Source organism: Anthonomus grandis, chromosome 4 (genome assembly GCF_022605725.1).
Source record: "Anthonomus grandis grandis chromosome 4, icAntGran1.3, whole genome shotgun sequence".
NCBI lineage: Eukaryota > Metazoa > Arthropoda > Insecta > Coleoptera > Curculionidae > Anthonomus > Anthonomus grandis.
The window spans coordinates 23,785,724-23,800,993 of NC_065549.1; the positions used below are offsets into that span (position 1 = coordinate 23,785,724).

The 15,270-nt window shown below is 32.4% G+C and overlaps 1 protein-coding gene and 1 long non-coding RNA gene across 2 annotated transcripts in view; both read right to left on the reverse strand.

Annotated features, from left to right (window-relative positions):
• LOC126735622 (nephrin-like) overlaps window positions 1-15,270 on the reverse strand; it is a 1,136,035-nt gene that overhangs the window by 154,741 nt on the left and 966,024 nt on the right. The gene's annotated exons all lie outside the window — the stretch shown is intronic.
• LOC126735642 (uncharacterized) overlaps window positions 1-15,270 on the reverse strand; it is a 58,023-nt gene that overhangs the window by 9,435 nt on the left and 33,318 nt on the right. Inside the window, exon 2 of the long non-coding RNA XR_007660485.1 lies at window positions 4,862-5,087. This is a non-coding gene — a long non-coding RNA (uncharacterized LOC126735642). The remainder of the gene's footprint in view (window positions 1-4,861; window positions 5,088-15,270) is intronic.

Here is a 15,270-nt window from a genome sequence, read left to right on the forward strand (position 1 = left end):
ATTTTTAAATCATTAACTGTTTTCTGGTTAACTAAAAATATTTATTTTAATAGATATTTACCCCCAAGATTCACTCTGGCGGTAAAAAAATACCCTAAAATAGCGGCGCTCCTGGATAAGGATAAAAAAAACTCAATCATTCTCTCTCCACGAAATATTGCAGGACACAGAATTAATACAGGACATAATTTTAATTATGAAATAACGGAGGGTATTTTATCTTGAGGATATTCAGATATACCTGCTAATATATTTTTTGTTTTTTTTGCGGCCCAATAAATTAAAGTATACATTGCGAAGGCAGCTGTTCTTTGGTCTTTAGAGTTAGATTCTTGTTTAATACATATCAATTCTAGTCAAAGACTTTTTTCATAATATTTTAAAATTAAAATTACGTCCTGTATTGATACTGTGATCCACCAAGGCCGTTGGATATTTTAATCAAAAAGTTCTTAGTCATTCTTATGCTCATATAATCTTTGCTTTAGATATCTTCCCATTTGACCCATATAACAATCTGTACAGTTAACACAAGGGACTTTATATGTTATGTTTAATAGTAGATACATTTCGGTTTTAGTTTTAATTTGCTAAAACCCTATTTTTTAATGGAAATTTATAACCAAATTATGAATTTATTTAGATATGGACTCTGCAACAGCCGTAATTATGTTATCGACGTACTTGCAGAAAAAACCGACCAATACCTGATCTGTACACGATATATACACCAACAAGCGGCAAAGGCAAATACGTAATTTACATAATAGATTTCTTCAGCACTAGGCCTAGTACACACATGTAATATTTAGGGACAATTATAACTTATGCTGTGCATCCTAGAAAGACATAAAAAATAGGAAGGATTAGTGCGTTTTTAACTTTCGTAATAAGGCGAAAGGTTAAACAGTATTTTCATTACTCGACGGCCCTTAAGCCTGATGGGATGCTTTTCTCTGGATATAAAACTTTTTTAAGAAATACAAAGTTACTAATGTATAGTGGGAAAAAAACGACTTTCAGAACAGCGTTGAGAAACCCGAGGTTTAATGTCCAGTAGGGCAGACCTTACTTCATTTTGAAAATCAAGGTTTGACAATCGAATGCCTTGAACAGATGACATAATACTGCTGCAAATGTCTCACCTTTATTCATCTCATAATAAATTCTTTCTAAAAAGCTATAATTTTTGATCTCTAGAACTTAAGTTGCTTATCTGTTATGAGTTTTAGTGAATATAAGTTTTTCCAAATCCTTCTTTACAGAATTTTAGAAAATGTAAAGAGTAGAATGATCGAGTGGTGGTAAGACAGACTACAAGAATAACCAGTTTTAAATAATAGTGCCATTTAAAATTTCACATTATACGAAAAAAATGCAAACTATTAGGATATCTACAATTATATCTGGCAGCAAATAGGTTATAGTTTCCACTGAATTTTTAGTTACTGAAGTAACGTCCTTACCCATATGTTTACTTTTGTGAAGATATCGTTTGGGTAACATACTTTTTGTTAGAGTGACTTCTTACAGTAATACTTATTTGCCTTTTTATTTTTCTCTAGGAACAAGATCTCTATCATGAGATGTCTTATTATAAAAGCAATTAATTTATGGACCATGTTTTTCGTGTTTAATTCAAAATGAATATTTATTTAAGGTGCATAGGTTGGTTTTTCGCTTTTGCAAATTTACCGTGTATGTGATCTTTGGGATGTTTTGTCGTCCAGCTTAGCATTTCACAGCAACATTTCACGAAGCGTGCCAGCACTGGGATTCTAAAATTACGATTCGACATGATTACTCGATATGACTGATTCTAAATAAAATTTTCAATCGTGAGTGTTTTGCGGATTGCCTAGTTTTTAACGATTTGTCGACGACACGCTTGGGTATATCGTATGTACCAGACGATATAGCTTCTTCCTTATTTAATATGTGTATAATGTGTCAGCATCCTTTTTTAAACGTATTTGTTTCATTTATTGTTTACCAATTGTCATACCAGGGTTTTCATTAGTACATCAAGAAGCTTTCTTAAACACAACAACTAATAGATTTAATTCGACCCTATTTTCCAAAACCTTCTGTTAATAATAGAGGCAGAGGAAGTAGAGTTACCATTGAATGGGCAGTTTTAGTATGTCAAGATTTTATGCCACAGATTGTTACCAAAGAAGCATTAAACAAGTTTTAAATTTGGAATTAGCGAAACTACCGAAAGTCGTTAAGTCTATAAAATTGCTGAAATTATTGACAATCACCTTGCTGACCGATTCATTAATTTTCCAAATATAAGATATGAGAGACAAATTAATAAATTAACATTTATGAAGGGATCCAATTTCTCTGGTGTTATAGGTCCTATTGATTATTGCCATATTAAAACCAAAAGTGGATGAACATAACCAGTGTTTGTGATTTTCCATGAATTCAATTATTATTTCCCAATGGGTAGTGGTGGTTTTAAACGACATTTATTTATTTCAAAGAAATTAGATAGGCATATATTTAAACAAACAAAAAACGAGGCGTTTAAAAAAATTTACAAAATAAATGAAAATTCTTAGTGTTTATCAATAGAAAAGATAATTGACATTTCCATCTGTCAAATGTTAGGGAAAATAACAAATATATACCAAGAAACATAAATCAAATCGAATAAAACAAGTTTAGCCGACGATTGAAATTTAGAATCACCTTTCTCGTCACGACAGAGTCGCGATCGAATTCGAAGTCGTGATCGTATCGAGATCGAGTCGTGATTCTAGAATCCCAGCCCAGTATCACACGGCACAGCTGATGATGTCTTGATGCGGCCAGCATGAATCCTACTGACTGGGATTCTAAAATCACGACTCGATCTCGATACGATCACGACTTCGAATTCGATCGCGACTCAGTCGTGACGAGAAGGGTGATTCTAAATTTCAATCGTCAGCTAAACTCCTTCTATTCGATTTAATTCTTGGTATATATTTGTTATTTTTTTCTCTAATATTTGACCGATGGAAACGTCAATTATCTTTTCTATTGATAAACACTAAGAATTTTCATTTATTTTGTTAATTTTTTTCGCCTTCGAGTTTTTTTATTTAAATATATGCCTATATTATTTTTTTAAAATAAAAAATGGTCGTTTAAAACTACCACTATCCATTGGAAAATCATAATTGAATTCATTCAAAATCACAAAAACTTGTTGTGTTTATTAACTTTTAGTTTTAATGGCAACATGTGTGCAATCAATAGGACCTAGAACCCAAGGGAAATTGGATCTCTTTATAAATGTTAATTTATTAATTTCTCTAATCTCTTATATTTGAAAAATTAATGAATCGGTCAGCAAGGTAATTGTCAATAATTTCAGCAATTTTATGAACTTAACGACTTTCGGTATTTTCGCTAATTCCAAATTTAAAACTTGTCCAATGCTTCTTTGGTAACAATCTGTGGCATAAAATCTTGACATACTAAAACTGCCCATTCAATGGTAACTCTATTTCCTCTGCCTCTATTATTAACTGAAGGTTGTGGAAAATAGGGTCGAATTAAATCTATTAGTTGTGTTTAAGAAAGTTTCTTGATATACTAATTAAAACCTGAGATCATACATAATATATATAATAACTAAAAATGCCTGGTTTGACTATTGGTAAACAATAAATGAAACAAATACGTTTAAAAAAGGATGCTGTCACATTATGCACGTATTAAAAAAGGAAGAAGCTATATCGTCTGGTGTTTACGATATACCCAAGCGTGTCGTCGACAAATCGTTAAAAAAGTGGCAATCCGCAAGACACGACTGAAAATTTTATTTAGAATCAGTCATATCGAGTAATCGTGTCGAATCGTGATTTTAGAATCCCAGCCCTTTTTAGCAGTCGGACGGACAAATTAAGATCACCGAAAATTTACGTCCAGTCTGTACTGGGGCTGGGCTGTTATATCGATATTGCATCAATCGCCTTGGACTCTGTATTTTAGAGAGATTCGTATCTTTTTTTGTTATCTCAGAGCATCAAATTCGAATTATAGCCACCGTGCGGTGGATTAAGGCACAGACTACAGGCATTTATTGCTATACCTGAGTGCGCGCTGTTCATATGTATTTCTGTGAGACTACTAGGAATGCTTTCAAGAGTGTTTCAATTATGTTAAGAAAGATGACAATATTGGAGGAAGAAAAAAGTTCTTTAAAAGTAATAAAAAGTTCAGCTCTGGAAAAAGACAAATCATCATTCTCTTCTGAAACTATTTTGCATAAAGTGAGTAAGAGAACCATTAGAGCCAAAAACCTAATTGTATACAATGTACCGGAATATGCATTTCCTCAGTTATATCAGCGTATTGAGTATGATAAAACCAAGGTCGGAAAAGTCCTAAGTATACTAGGACTGCAGCATGAGGCGGCTTCGAAAGTGATATGTTTGGGGAAATTAACCATAGTTCAAAGCTTGGATTCAGAGCTCACAATTCAAAGCCTGGACCCATTAAAGTTATATCCAGTAGTGTTAAAATCGTTAAAGCAGCACTTAAAGTAGAAAAAATACTCAAACACTTATGTTTAAGATTTTTAGTGACCAAACTAAAATATAGCGTGAGGCATACAACTATGCCAGGGAACTACCAAATTCCAGAGTGAGGGAAGGTGAAGTGGAGTAGGTTATCAGATATCCTAATGGATTGCCAGTTGTTAAATCAAAACGACGAAAAAAACATCCCAACGATATTATTTTTTTGGTACAAAGTAATTTAAGCGAACAGTTCCTAGACAGTGAAATAAAATGTAATGGTTTTACAACATTTAGAAGAGACCATGATTTATCAAGTAGCAAGAAGCTCTATATATACTGACTTTTCCAAAGCGTTCAATCGGGTTAATCTTCGTATTCTATTGGGAAAGTTGGTGGGTCTGGGTTTTCATTGGCAGCTGGTGTTGTGGTTCTCTACTTTATTGTTTGGTGGTGTGCAGCATGTATTGGTGGTTTCTTGTCTGGTATCATATACGTCAATTCAGGTGTTTCTCAAGGCGGTCACTATTTGTTATTAGTTCATTAGACCAGGCACTCCTGCAACAAGATCTTAAAAGATAGTGTATTTGGTGTACGAAAAATCAGCTGAATCTTAACATAAAGAAATGCGTGTCTATTAGCTTTATTTATTTATTTATTTATTTATTTATTTATTTTATAATATAAGCCTTACAGGTAAATAAATACCCATCTACAAGGCAGGAAAGACCTTCAAATACATAAATATAACTTATGCTAACTAAGAAAAATGTATATAACTTGTTACAAAAATCTTCTAAGCTAACTAAAACTAACTAAAAAATTACATAAAAAGTAATAAGAGGCATAGAAAATAAGTAACAAAAACGATCAAAACCTAATGTGCTGACTATAAACCTCAATTTTTATTAACGGAAATGGCTATATTATTTACAAAAAATAGCTTAATACAAACTCAGGTTACTTGTGGCTTAGTGTTCAAGTGAGCGACATAAGGCTTCCTTTGTAATATTGAAAATGTCAAAATGAGCATCATTATTGTAAATACTACACATGGTATAAATTGGTGAAAATTTAAGTAGATTTGTTCTAGGAGTAGGGAGATGAAACGTGGTATGATGTCTATTATTGAGACGAGGCACAAAAAAATATAATTTTGACACTAATGGCGGACTATCGATTAGATAATTAAGTAATTTATGCAATGTCATAAGAGCAGAAAAGGTTCGTCGATTTTCTAGGGAGCAAATATTAAAACGTTGGAGCAGATCATCATGTGGAAAACCGTGAGGTGGGTATACATTATCACACTTAAAACATAAGTATTTTAAAAAGCGCCTTTGCACTTGCTCTAGATTGTTAATGTGTACATTATAAGCCGGCGACCATATCACCGAAGCATATTCCAATCGCGATCGTACATATGCAAAATATAATGTTTTTATGGCATCTGGATTTCTGAAATCCTTAGTGCTCCTATAAATAAATCCATATGATTTTGACGCTTCTGAGACTACTGTGTCAATATGGTATGAGAAAGACAGTTTGGTATCAAAGTACACGCCCAAGTCTTTAAAAGAATTTGTGCGTATTAATGTAGTCGTATTTAAAGCGTAGTTAAATAATAACGATTTTAATTTGTTGGTATATGTCATAACATTACATTTGGAAACATTCAACTTTAGACCATTTTCTACACACCAAGCATTTACCAAGTCAAGATTATACTGCAATCTATGACAATCTGCGAGATTTTTTATTTTATTATATAACTTGATATCGTCTGCATAAAGTAAAAAATCGCAATCCAATTTATCACCAATATCGTTAATAAAATAGTTAAACAGTAGCGGTCCAAGCACAGATCTCTGCGGGACACCAGAAACTACATCATAGGAGCTTGACCTTTCGCCGTATAACTCCACGTACTGACTTCTACCACATAGATATGAGCGAAACAATTGAAGAGAGACAGCTGAAAATCCAAAATTACTAAGCTTATCAACAATTAAACTATGATTCAATTGATCGAAAGCCTTGCTAAAATCCAGGTATATAACATCCTTCTGTTCCCCATTATCAACTGCCTCAGCAATATTCTGAGTTATAAGCAAAAGGTTTGTGCTCGTAGACCTTCCTTTAAAAAATCCGTGCTGTTGGGGAATAATAATATTTTTGGTTAACGGAAAAACTCTATCGTGAATTAAAAATTCAAAAACTTTACAAAAATTGCAAATTATAGATATAGGTCTATAATTACATATATCGGACTTATTACCTTTTTTAAATACAGGACAAACCTTGGAAACTTTCCATAATGCGGGAATAGACCCCGATAAAAGACAGTTGTTAAACAAAACAAGTAAAGGCTTTACAAGTATATGCCTACAGTCCTTAATAATAAATGCAGGAATAAGATCCGGTCCTGTTGTAAATTTAGGTTTTAATTTGTTTAAAGCATTGAGTACTTCGCGTTCTGAAAAACAAGAAATATTTATATTAAGAGAGTTATTTGGGGTATGATGAGAATTAGGGTGTAAATTATTATTTAAAAAAGATCGTTTAAGGTAGTCAGCGAAGGAATTAACTATTTCAAGGGTGCCCTTTATAGAAGTGTCCTTGTAAAACATATCTTTAGGAATATCTCTTGTATTTTTTTTATTCTTTATAAAACTCCAAAATTTGTTAGGATTATTTATGATACTGCTTTCCACATTTGAAACGTATTGATAGTAAGATTTAGATATATCTCTTTTAGATTTATTGCGTAACAATTTAAACGTGTTTATATCATCGGGTTCTTCCATATTTTTTAAATTTGTTGTAATGAAAACTCTTAAGCTTTATATCCCTTATAATACTATTTGTGAACCAAGGTGGAAAATTTCTCCTAGGTATATTAGGATATTTTGGTACAAAACTGTCCAATTCCTTTAATATTAAATCATAAAAGACCTTAAACTGATGCTCCACAGAAACCGTAGCTTCCATAAATGACCAATCAGTCTTTGAAAAGGCATCATATAAATTAGGAAAATTAGCTTTTTTAAAGTTAAATGCATTTTGTAGGTTAAAAAGTGTCTTACGCTTAAAATTCATAGAGTGGCAATATTTTAACGAAATATCAAGAGCAGGATGGTGAGTATCCTCGGTTAACAACGGATCCAAAGATTTTTCCACTATGCAATTTTCATTATTGTTTATGACCAAATCAAGAATTCTGTTATTTGAATTTTGTATAGAGTTGCTTTGATTGCAATTAAGAAAAGTTATAAAGTTTTGCAGTATTAAAATATGCTTATCTTGAGAATTGTTACAGTTAACGTAATTAGGTAGATTAAAATCACCCAATATGCAAATATTATTACCAAAAATGCAGTCAAGGGATGTTAGACACTCAAACAGATTTTCCAAAGTTTCAGGAGATACTGGAGGAGGAAGATATACAGCAAAAACTAAAATTGACGAGAAATCTAATACAATCTTAACACCAACAATATCTATACCGGGCTCAAGATCAACACTTTGATTTACATCTATTTTAAAAGCATTAAACTTTTTATTAACGGCTATCAGACAGCCCCCACCTCGTGATTTTCCCGTATTTAGAAAATCTCTATCGGCTTGAAAGACATTGTACACAGCCGCAACCACCTCATCATCAGATATTGACGAATCGAGCCATGTCTCAGTAAGCGCCATTAGATCATACCAACACGCAGAGGTGCTATTTAATAAATCTGCAGTCTTTGTTCTCAAGCCACGTAGGTTCTGATAATAGATCAAAAAGCGCTTACTAAGTCCGGTACTCGGTGCAGTATAATAATTTTGGTTGCTCGCAGTAGGCGCCATCAATACGGGCGGGGTCAATGCAGGAGCATAGTTCAAAATCGTTATATGGGCAGGTACAGAAGCAGCACCTTGACCTATGAAATTATCGATTAATTGCTATTGGCCGAGAATATTTGCCCGTAGTTTTGCACACGCATTCTTGAAAACCGAACATACCGATATATCCCAAGCACCATGATCTGATTTGACAGTGTTGCCACGATTATAAGAATTATGATTAATACAATTAGAACATTTTAATGTGGAAGATTTGCATTCTTTTACTGAGTGATTTTCACTACATCTGGGACAAATTTGAGTTTTAATGCAATTTTTTGAAGAATGGTTAAATTCATTACAGTTAAAGCAGCGATTTACTTCAACACCATCAAATACAGAGCACGCATCATATCCCACAAAAACAGTGCCCACCTTTATGATCCTATCATATGTCGCTCTATCTAATTGAACAACAGCCTGAAATACCTTGTCACTTTTTTTTGTCGTACATATTTTAAAAACATTACATATGGATTCAGAAAAAAATACATCTTTATTTATTTGTTTAATTAAATTAAGAAATTATTCAATCATTATTATAATTTTCCCTAAAACCTACTATACGAACCCTAGGACTAATTCCGTGAAGCTCCTTAATTTCATAGGAATCAGCTAACTTTTCTTGAGCCATCTCTCTAAACTTTTTGTTTTCTTCCTGACTTTTACAGCCTACGATAATGGAACCATTTTTAACCGCTTTTACTTTGGTTAACTGTAAATTCAATTCCGATGGGTTAATTCGATGGGTTATATCTTCCTTGGTCTGGGCTTGGTTCTTTGGCACTACCAAGACAGCAGGTTGAGTGTTATTTTTTGCTATACTTGAATAGCTCACCGGTGCAGTAGTCGCCGACTTGACACTTAAGATCTTCTCAGAGATTACAGTAACTAAATCAGATTTTAGGGATTCAAAAGCAGCAGTAATAGAAGCCAGTGATGATTGTACATGCTCATTTACGAGAAGTTTTAAACGTGATTGGTCAATGGAAATACATTTTGAAACACATTCATCACACTTCCAGGATAAACCTCTTACTTCAGAAATCAAATTGGCAACATCGACGGACTTGTAAACGCAGTTGATATGCGAAGCGTTTTTACATTCACTACATGGCAGTTTTTTTCGTGATGGTATAGATTCCTCACAAAAAACACATATAGACATATTTGGTCTATTGTTTGCACTTAAATCACCCTTTTAACACATTTACTGTTCACTAATCAAGTAACAACATATGGCGTTGGATTGGCAGTCTTACAAAGCACTACTAGTGATAATTTCTTATTTCTGCTATTAATCTTAACACACTAAAACTGTGAGCAATTACGGAGCGAAACGACAATGCTGCCGGTCGATACGATGTATGTCTATTTGATGTATGTTATGCAAAAAGTGAATGGGTTCTCATCATCCTTTTCCATTAATGGTACAACAATTTAGAGTGTGACTACCAATTAGAAGCTGGGTGTCCTTTTGAATAGCACGTTAGCCATATATAAGAGGCTCAAAGATACTTGATTTTGTTCTAAGAAATTACCAGTCTTATTCAGTGAGGGCTATCAGATTGGTCTACTGTGCGTTAGTAGAGCCTGTCTTGGAATACTGCTCAGTTGTGTGGTCACCATATTTTTAAAATCACGCAGTTTTCTTGGAACGTGTTCAACATAAATTTCTTAGAGTATGTGCTTTTAGGGAGAGCATGAGAATGGAGAACCATGATTACAGTGTGATGGAACAACGGTTAAGCTTGCCGTCACTTAGTGCTTACAGAGAGATGTCTGTCATATATGTTCATGTTTAAACTTGTTAATGGCACGTTGGACTGCCCTGTTCTCTTATCTTTAAATTAGCTAAGGGATTGCCTTGTTCATAATAATTAAGATTATGTATATTTTATTGTTAATAATTTAATTAGATAGTATTTGTAGGGCTTATGTACCAGGTTACAATGAGTAAGATTTCTATTTTTTGTTTTCTCATTGGTATATCAATTAATTTTTTTTAGATTGTTATTTGAATGTAAATCAAACTGATTTTTATAACAACTAATGGAGCTTTCCCGTACTTAAATAAATAAATATATTGGTAATGCGAATGTCTTTTAAATATTAATTTAATTAGATTTAAAGCTAAATTACAGCTTTTAAACAAAAAGAAGTCTTTTAGGTAATTTGCTAAATTTGATTAAAAAAAATATCGTGATTTTCAGAAATCCTATTTAGAATATTATTAAATATTGCTTTGCAATTTAAACAAAATTACTATTTGTAAGTTTAAAAAAAAAATACTAGAAAAGTACAGAATCGGGCGAATATGAATATTAGCGTTCTTTAGAGTTAGTGTAGTATAATTAGCTGAATTTTTCAGTCTTTGTTTACTCTGTGAATTTTTTTATTCTAAAGAATCTCATTATATCAAACGTATTTGGGTGTGCTAAAATTGACGTCATTTTATTTTCCTATGAGATTACAACTCTATTTAGATCCTATATGTTCATATCAGAAGCTGATATATTCCTTAGGAAATTACATCATATATTAGCGAAAGGATATTGTACCGAATATTACCTGTCTAAAACCTAATCTAAATTCAGATCTAATATGATAAGTTAGAATTCACGTATCTGCTTAAGTAATGATGATTTTTTATAAAAAATCTATTTTATCATTATACTAATTTATATTTAATGAACATTATTAATTGTAACTTTCTTTAGCAATATTATAATAAATTTTGACTCTTTCTTATACTATTTCATATTAAACCAATTTAATAACATACAGAGGGTTTAGTGTCGTTGAACTGTATTAGCATTGCTTATTATGTATAGCCTTTAACATTTAAATCTAATTTTGTAACAATAATTTTGTAAATGTAAACTTGTGTCAATATAATGTTTATATTTAAAGATCACAGGACCTCATAAATGACCTGTATAGTTAAGTTTAAAAATTCCATAGTTACTTTAACCTTAATTTTACATTGTTACTTTCATTTTTTTTGCTATCATTACCTTCTTTAAAAAGGCCTAAAATGCCTTAAATAAGGCCTTTTTACATTGCTTAAAAGGTTAAGGTTTTGTTGCTATTCCAATATTTTCATAAGGTTTATGAATAAGACATATTATGTGCACTGGTTTATTTGTGAGGGAAAATAAATTTTTTATATATATATTTTTTTATCAGAGTTAACATATAAAAAATGATCAAAAAAATCTGCTGATATAGAGAGTACACATACATAATATTACAATTCTTCATTAGGACTGTCGTAAATGTATAGAACAACTTATTTGACAATTAGAGGAAGTAAGGGAACTTCGCGAAATTGCTATTTGTAGTTTCGCCGGAGTTAACCTTTCCTGTAATAGTTGCAAAATTTTTAAGGATGATACAGCCTTGAATAGTTAAAAAAAATTAAATCATAATAATTTAAAATATTATGAGTTGCAAACAACTGAAGAAGATGTTATTTTGGAAAGAATTAATGAAACCTGCGAACAAGGAATAAACATTTTATTCACCAATGACTCCTCTCACTTTATGGATATCATAATCCATTTAATGCCGCAAGTTACTCAAAATGAGCAACAAGTGACTTATCCTACTCGTAGTGCAAACAAATAGTTGGCAAATTCATGTTACATCTTCACTTTTCGCCACAATTTCACAACAGTTTGAAATGCTAAGTAGAAGCCGATGGTATTTTTGAACATTTTAGTAAGTACAATAATTTGAAGGCCTTTACATAAGGCACAATTAAATGGTCTCCCGATTTATTTTTTTTATTTTTAAGTTATTTTCTTTTTTAAATATGACGATGAAAATGTATAGGTTAAAACATAAACGTGCTTTTAATTTAGATGAATTTCAAAGTTATGGTTTTAAGAAAATCATTAATTAATATTAAGTACTAATAAGATTAGGCCTACTTCGACAATATGATGAAACGGTAAACCTAAATACCTTTTTTTACCTACTTAAACCGAACATTTTTGAAAATTATCTAAAAAACAAACAATATTTAGTTTAATTCGAAACAAAAATATTTGCAGGTATAATTCTCAATTAGGTATTACATTCTTGACCTGAACTTATACCGCTACTTAATATTCTATAAAATTACTCTAAAAATTATATACTGATAAAAGCAACAATATCAAACATAACGTTTTTTTGCTATTATTACTTTTTAGTCATAATAATTTAGATATAAAATAAAAGCTATAGGTATAATTTAAATGGTGTTATTGTAGTTTTTTAGGTTCGTACCTGGACTCCCCAGAGCGGGCGAATTTTACACTCTTTACAACAGGTCGTTATTGCGCTAAAGGATTAGGATTTATAATTACATTCTTAGACTTAAGGTACAATTATACCAATGTATGTGAATAATTAACCTCATAAACTTGTTTTCAAATGATCCGATGGGAAACGACTGAAGACTGGCAACGTACTTGGCGGGTCATGGCTGGCTCTGCGCATTCACATTTTGTCGTACGCCGAAACGGACCAGCCCGAGAGGCGGACACTTCGCTTTAACTATTTTATATACAAATATATTTCAGTATTATCGGCATAATAGTGTTGTTTAGATAATAAAGATATTATTGAAATTTTTGATCCATAAAATAAAAAAAGCTTAAGTATTGACCCTTGTACATCTGAGCTAAACTTTAATAAGGTTAAACGCTTTCCATCGAAGCACACACTATCCTTCAGATAATTCTCGACCAACGCGCTTGCTCCTTCTTCTAAGCCCACAAAAGACAATATTTTTATTAAAACAGCATCACGTATAATGTAATAATATAATATACAACCGGGTGTCAATTTGAAAAGCTTCAATGGGAATATAAGGACCAAAAAGTAGTATAAATTGCTAATGATGTGTGCCAAATTTCAAATTTTTATATAAACGCATTCAAAAGATAAGATGGAGGGGGACAATTAAGAGCCGCACTGTATTTATTGTACAGGGTGGCCAACTTAGAAAGCGAGGTACTGTATCTCGGAACGTACTCATCGCAGCGGCTTGCGGTAAAACATATTATCCTAAAATGATCAGAAGAAAAATCTGGAAAATATTTTTAAGATTTTAAAATGACCGCTAGGGGCTCTTGAACTTAAGAAAGTAAAGTTTTTGTAAATTTCGATATATTAACCTAATAAAAAAATACTGGATCTTTAAAGTAGAGACCAATCTAAAACTTTTTTTTGTTCGAAAGTTTTTGCTGTATCTCCGAAAATAAAGAGATGGGGGAGTTTGAAAGGTTTCCGTAAAAAACACCGTGTATCTTAGAAGTGGCTTAGTCGACTTTAACACAATTGTGTTTTTCAAAAAGAGCCATTATTGGGCTTTTAACTGTTTTAGTATTCAAAGTTTTGTTAGTTTCACATGTCACCGCCAAAGGGTTTTATTGAACATTTTGGCAGGAATGGTAAATTTTCTTAAAAAAATTAAATGCATTGGTATGTATCATTTTTTAATGAAGAAGTAGTTAAATAAAGCATAAACAGGCTCGCGAAAAGTGCATCTCAATATCTTGTTCCTAACGTCATATTTAGAAGAAAGAAAATTTTATACGAATGTTTAAATTAATTTTTCTCGAAATTTTTTTATATTAATTTGTCGCCCTGAAAACGACCGAATTAAAAGAAGGAGGTATTTAATGTCTCCGTAGATGTTAAAAATATTGACCATTACGCTCTATACATGCTTAAAACCACTCGTGCGTAGACAGAATTGCATCAGTTTCAATTTCGGCTATGGGTATATTCCTAATTGCATTGCGAATCCGGATTTTCATATCTCCTCTGTTCGTAGGTTGACTTTCTAATACGATGTTCTTTATTAAACCTTATATATAAAAATCAAGACAAGTTAAATCTAGAAAGAGACTTTCTCTTGTAGTCCACCGCTGTTGAAAAACTGCATTAATGTGCTCTTGCACAGTAATAGCAAAATGTGCGGGTCAACCATCTAACTGCAAAAACATGTTTTGCCGCAATTCCAATAACACATCTTCCAGCAGCAACGGCAATTAATTGGTCAAAAAGTTAAGACAGACGTAGCCATTTATAAATTGTTCGAAAATGTATGGCCCAATAATTCTGCCTCCCAGTACACCATACATTTACGCTCCAACGATCTTGGTGCTGAACTTTACGCAACCAATGCGGATTTTCTGCAGATCAGTAATGCATATTGTGCAGATTGACTCTACCATCGCTATTAAAAGTGGCGTCATCGATCCAAAGAATTTTAATTAAAAACTCCCTATTTTCCCGAATCTTACCCAACAATAATGCAAGCTCCGATCGAAGTATTCCTTTTTTCAGACCTGTTGCAAAACGACATAAAGGGTGCATTCTAAAATTAATTAAAATTACTAGTAAAAAATAAATAAATTCAAATAAGTCAGTATATTGTGACGGTCATTTAAACATACCTATGGTCTTTCAAAATATAACCGTTGTTCGCGATATGCCAAACTCTTCTTCTTCCTCAATTACAATGGACTCGCGTCGTATTTCGATGGCCGCCCAATCTTGTTGTTTATTATGGACCTACAGTAAACTGTGGGCTCCGAACCACGAGTGTCTTTTTTTTTTTGTAAGACAAACACAAACAACCATGGTCATGCCAGGATTCGAACCTGAGACCACACGATCGCATCGTGAACACTTTGCCCACGGTGCTACCGGGGTATGCCGAACTCAAGGAATAATCTTTATGTTGTCTCGTAATCTCTTGTGCTAACATGAGGATCTCCTTGAATGTATCCCAGTACGTAGTTAATATTTTCTTGGGCTCTCCCAATTCATTGCTGTTGAAATGCAAGCCGAAAAATACCATTGG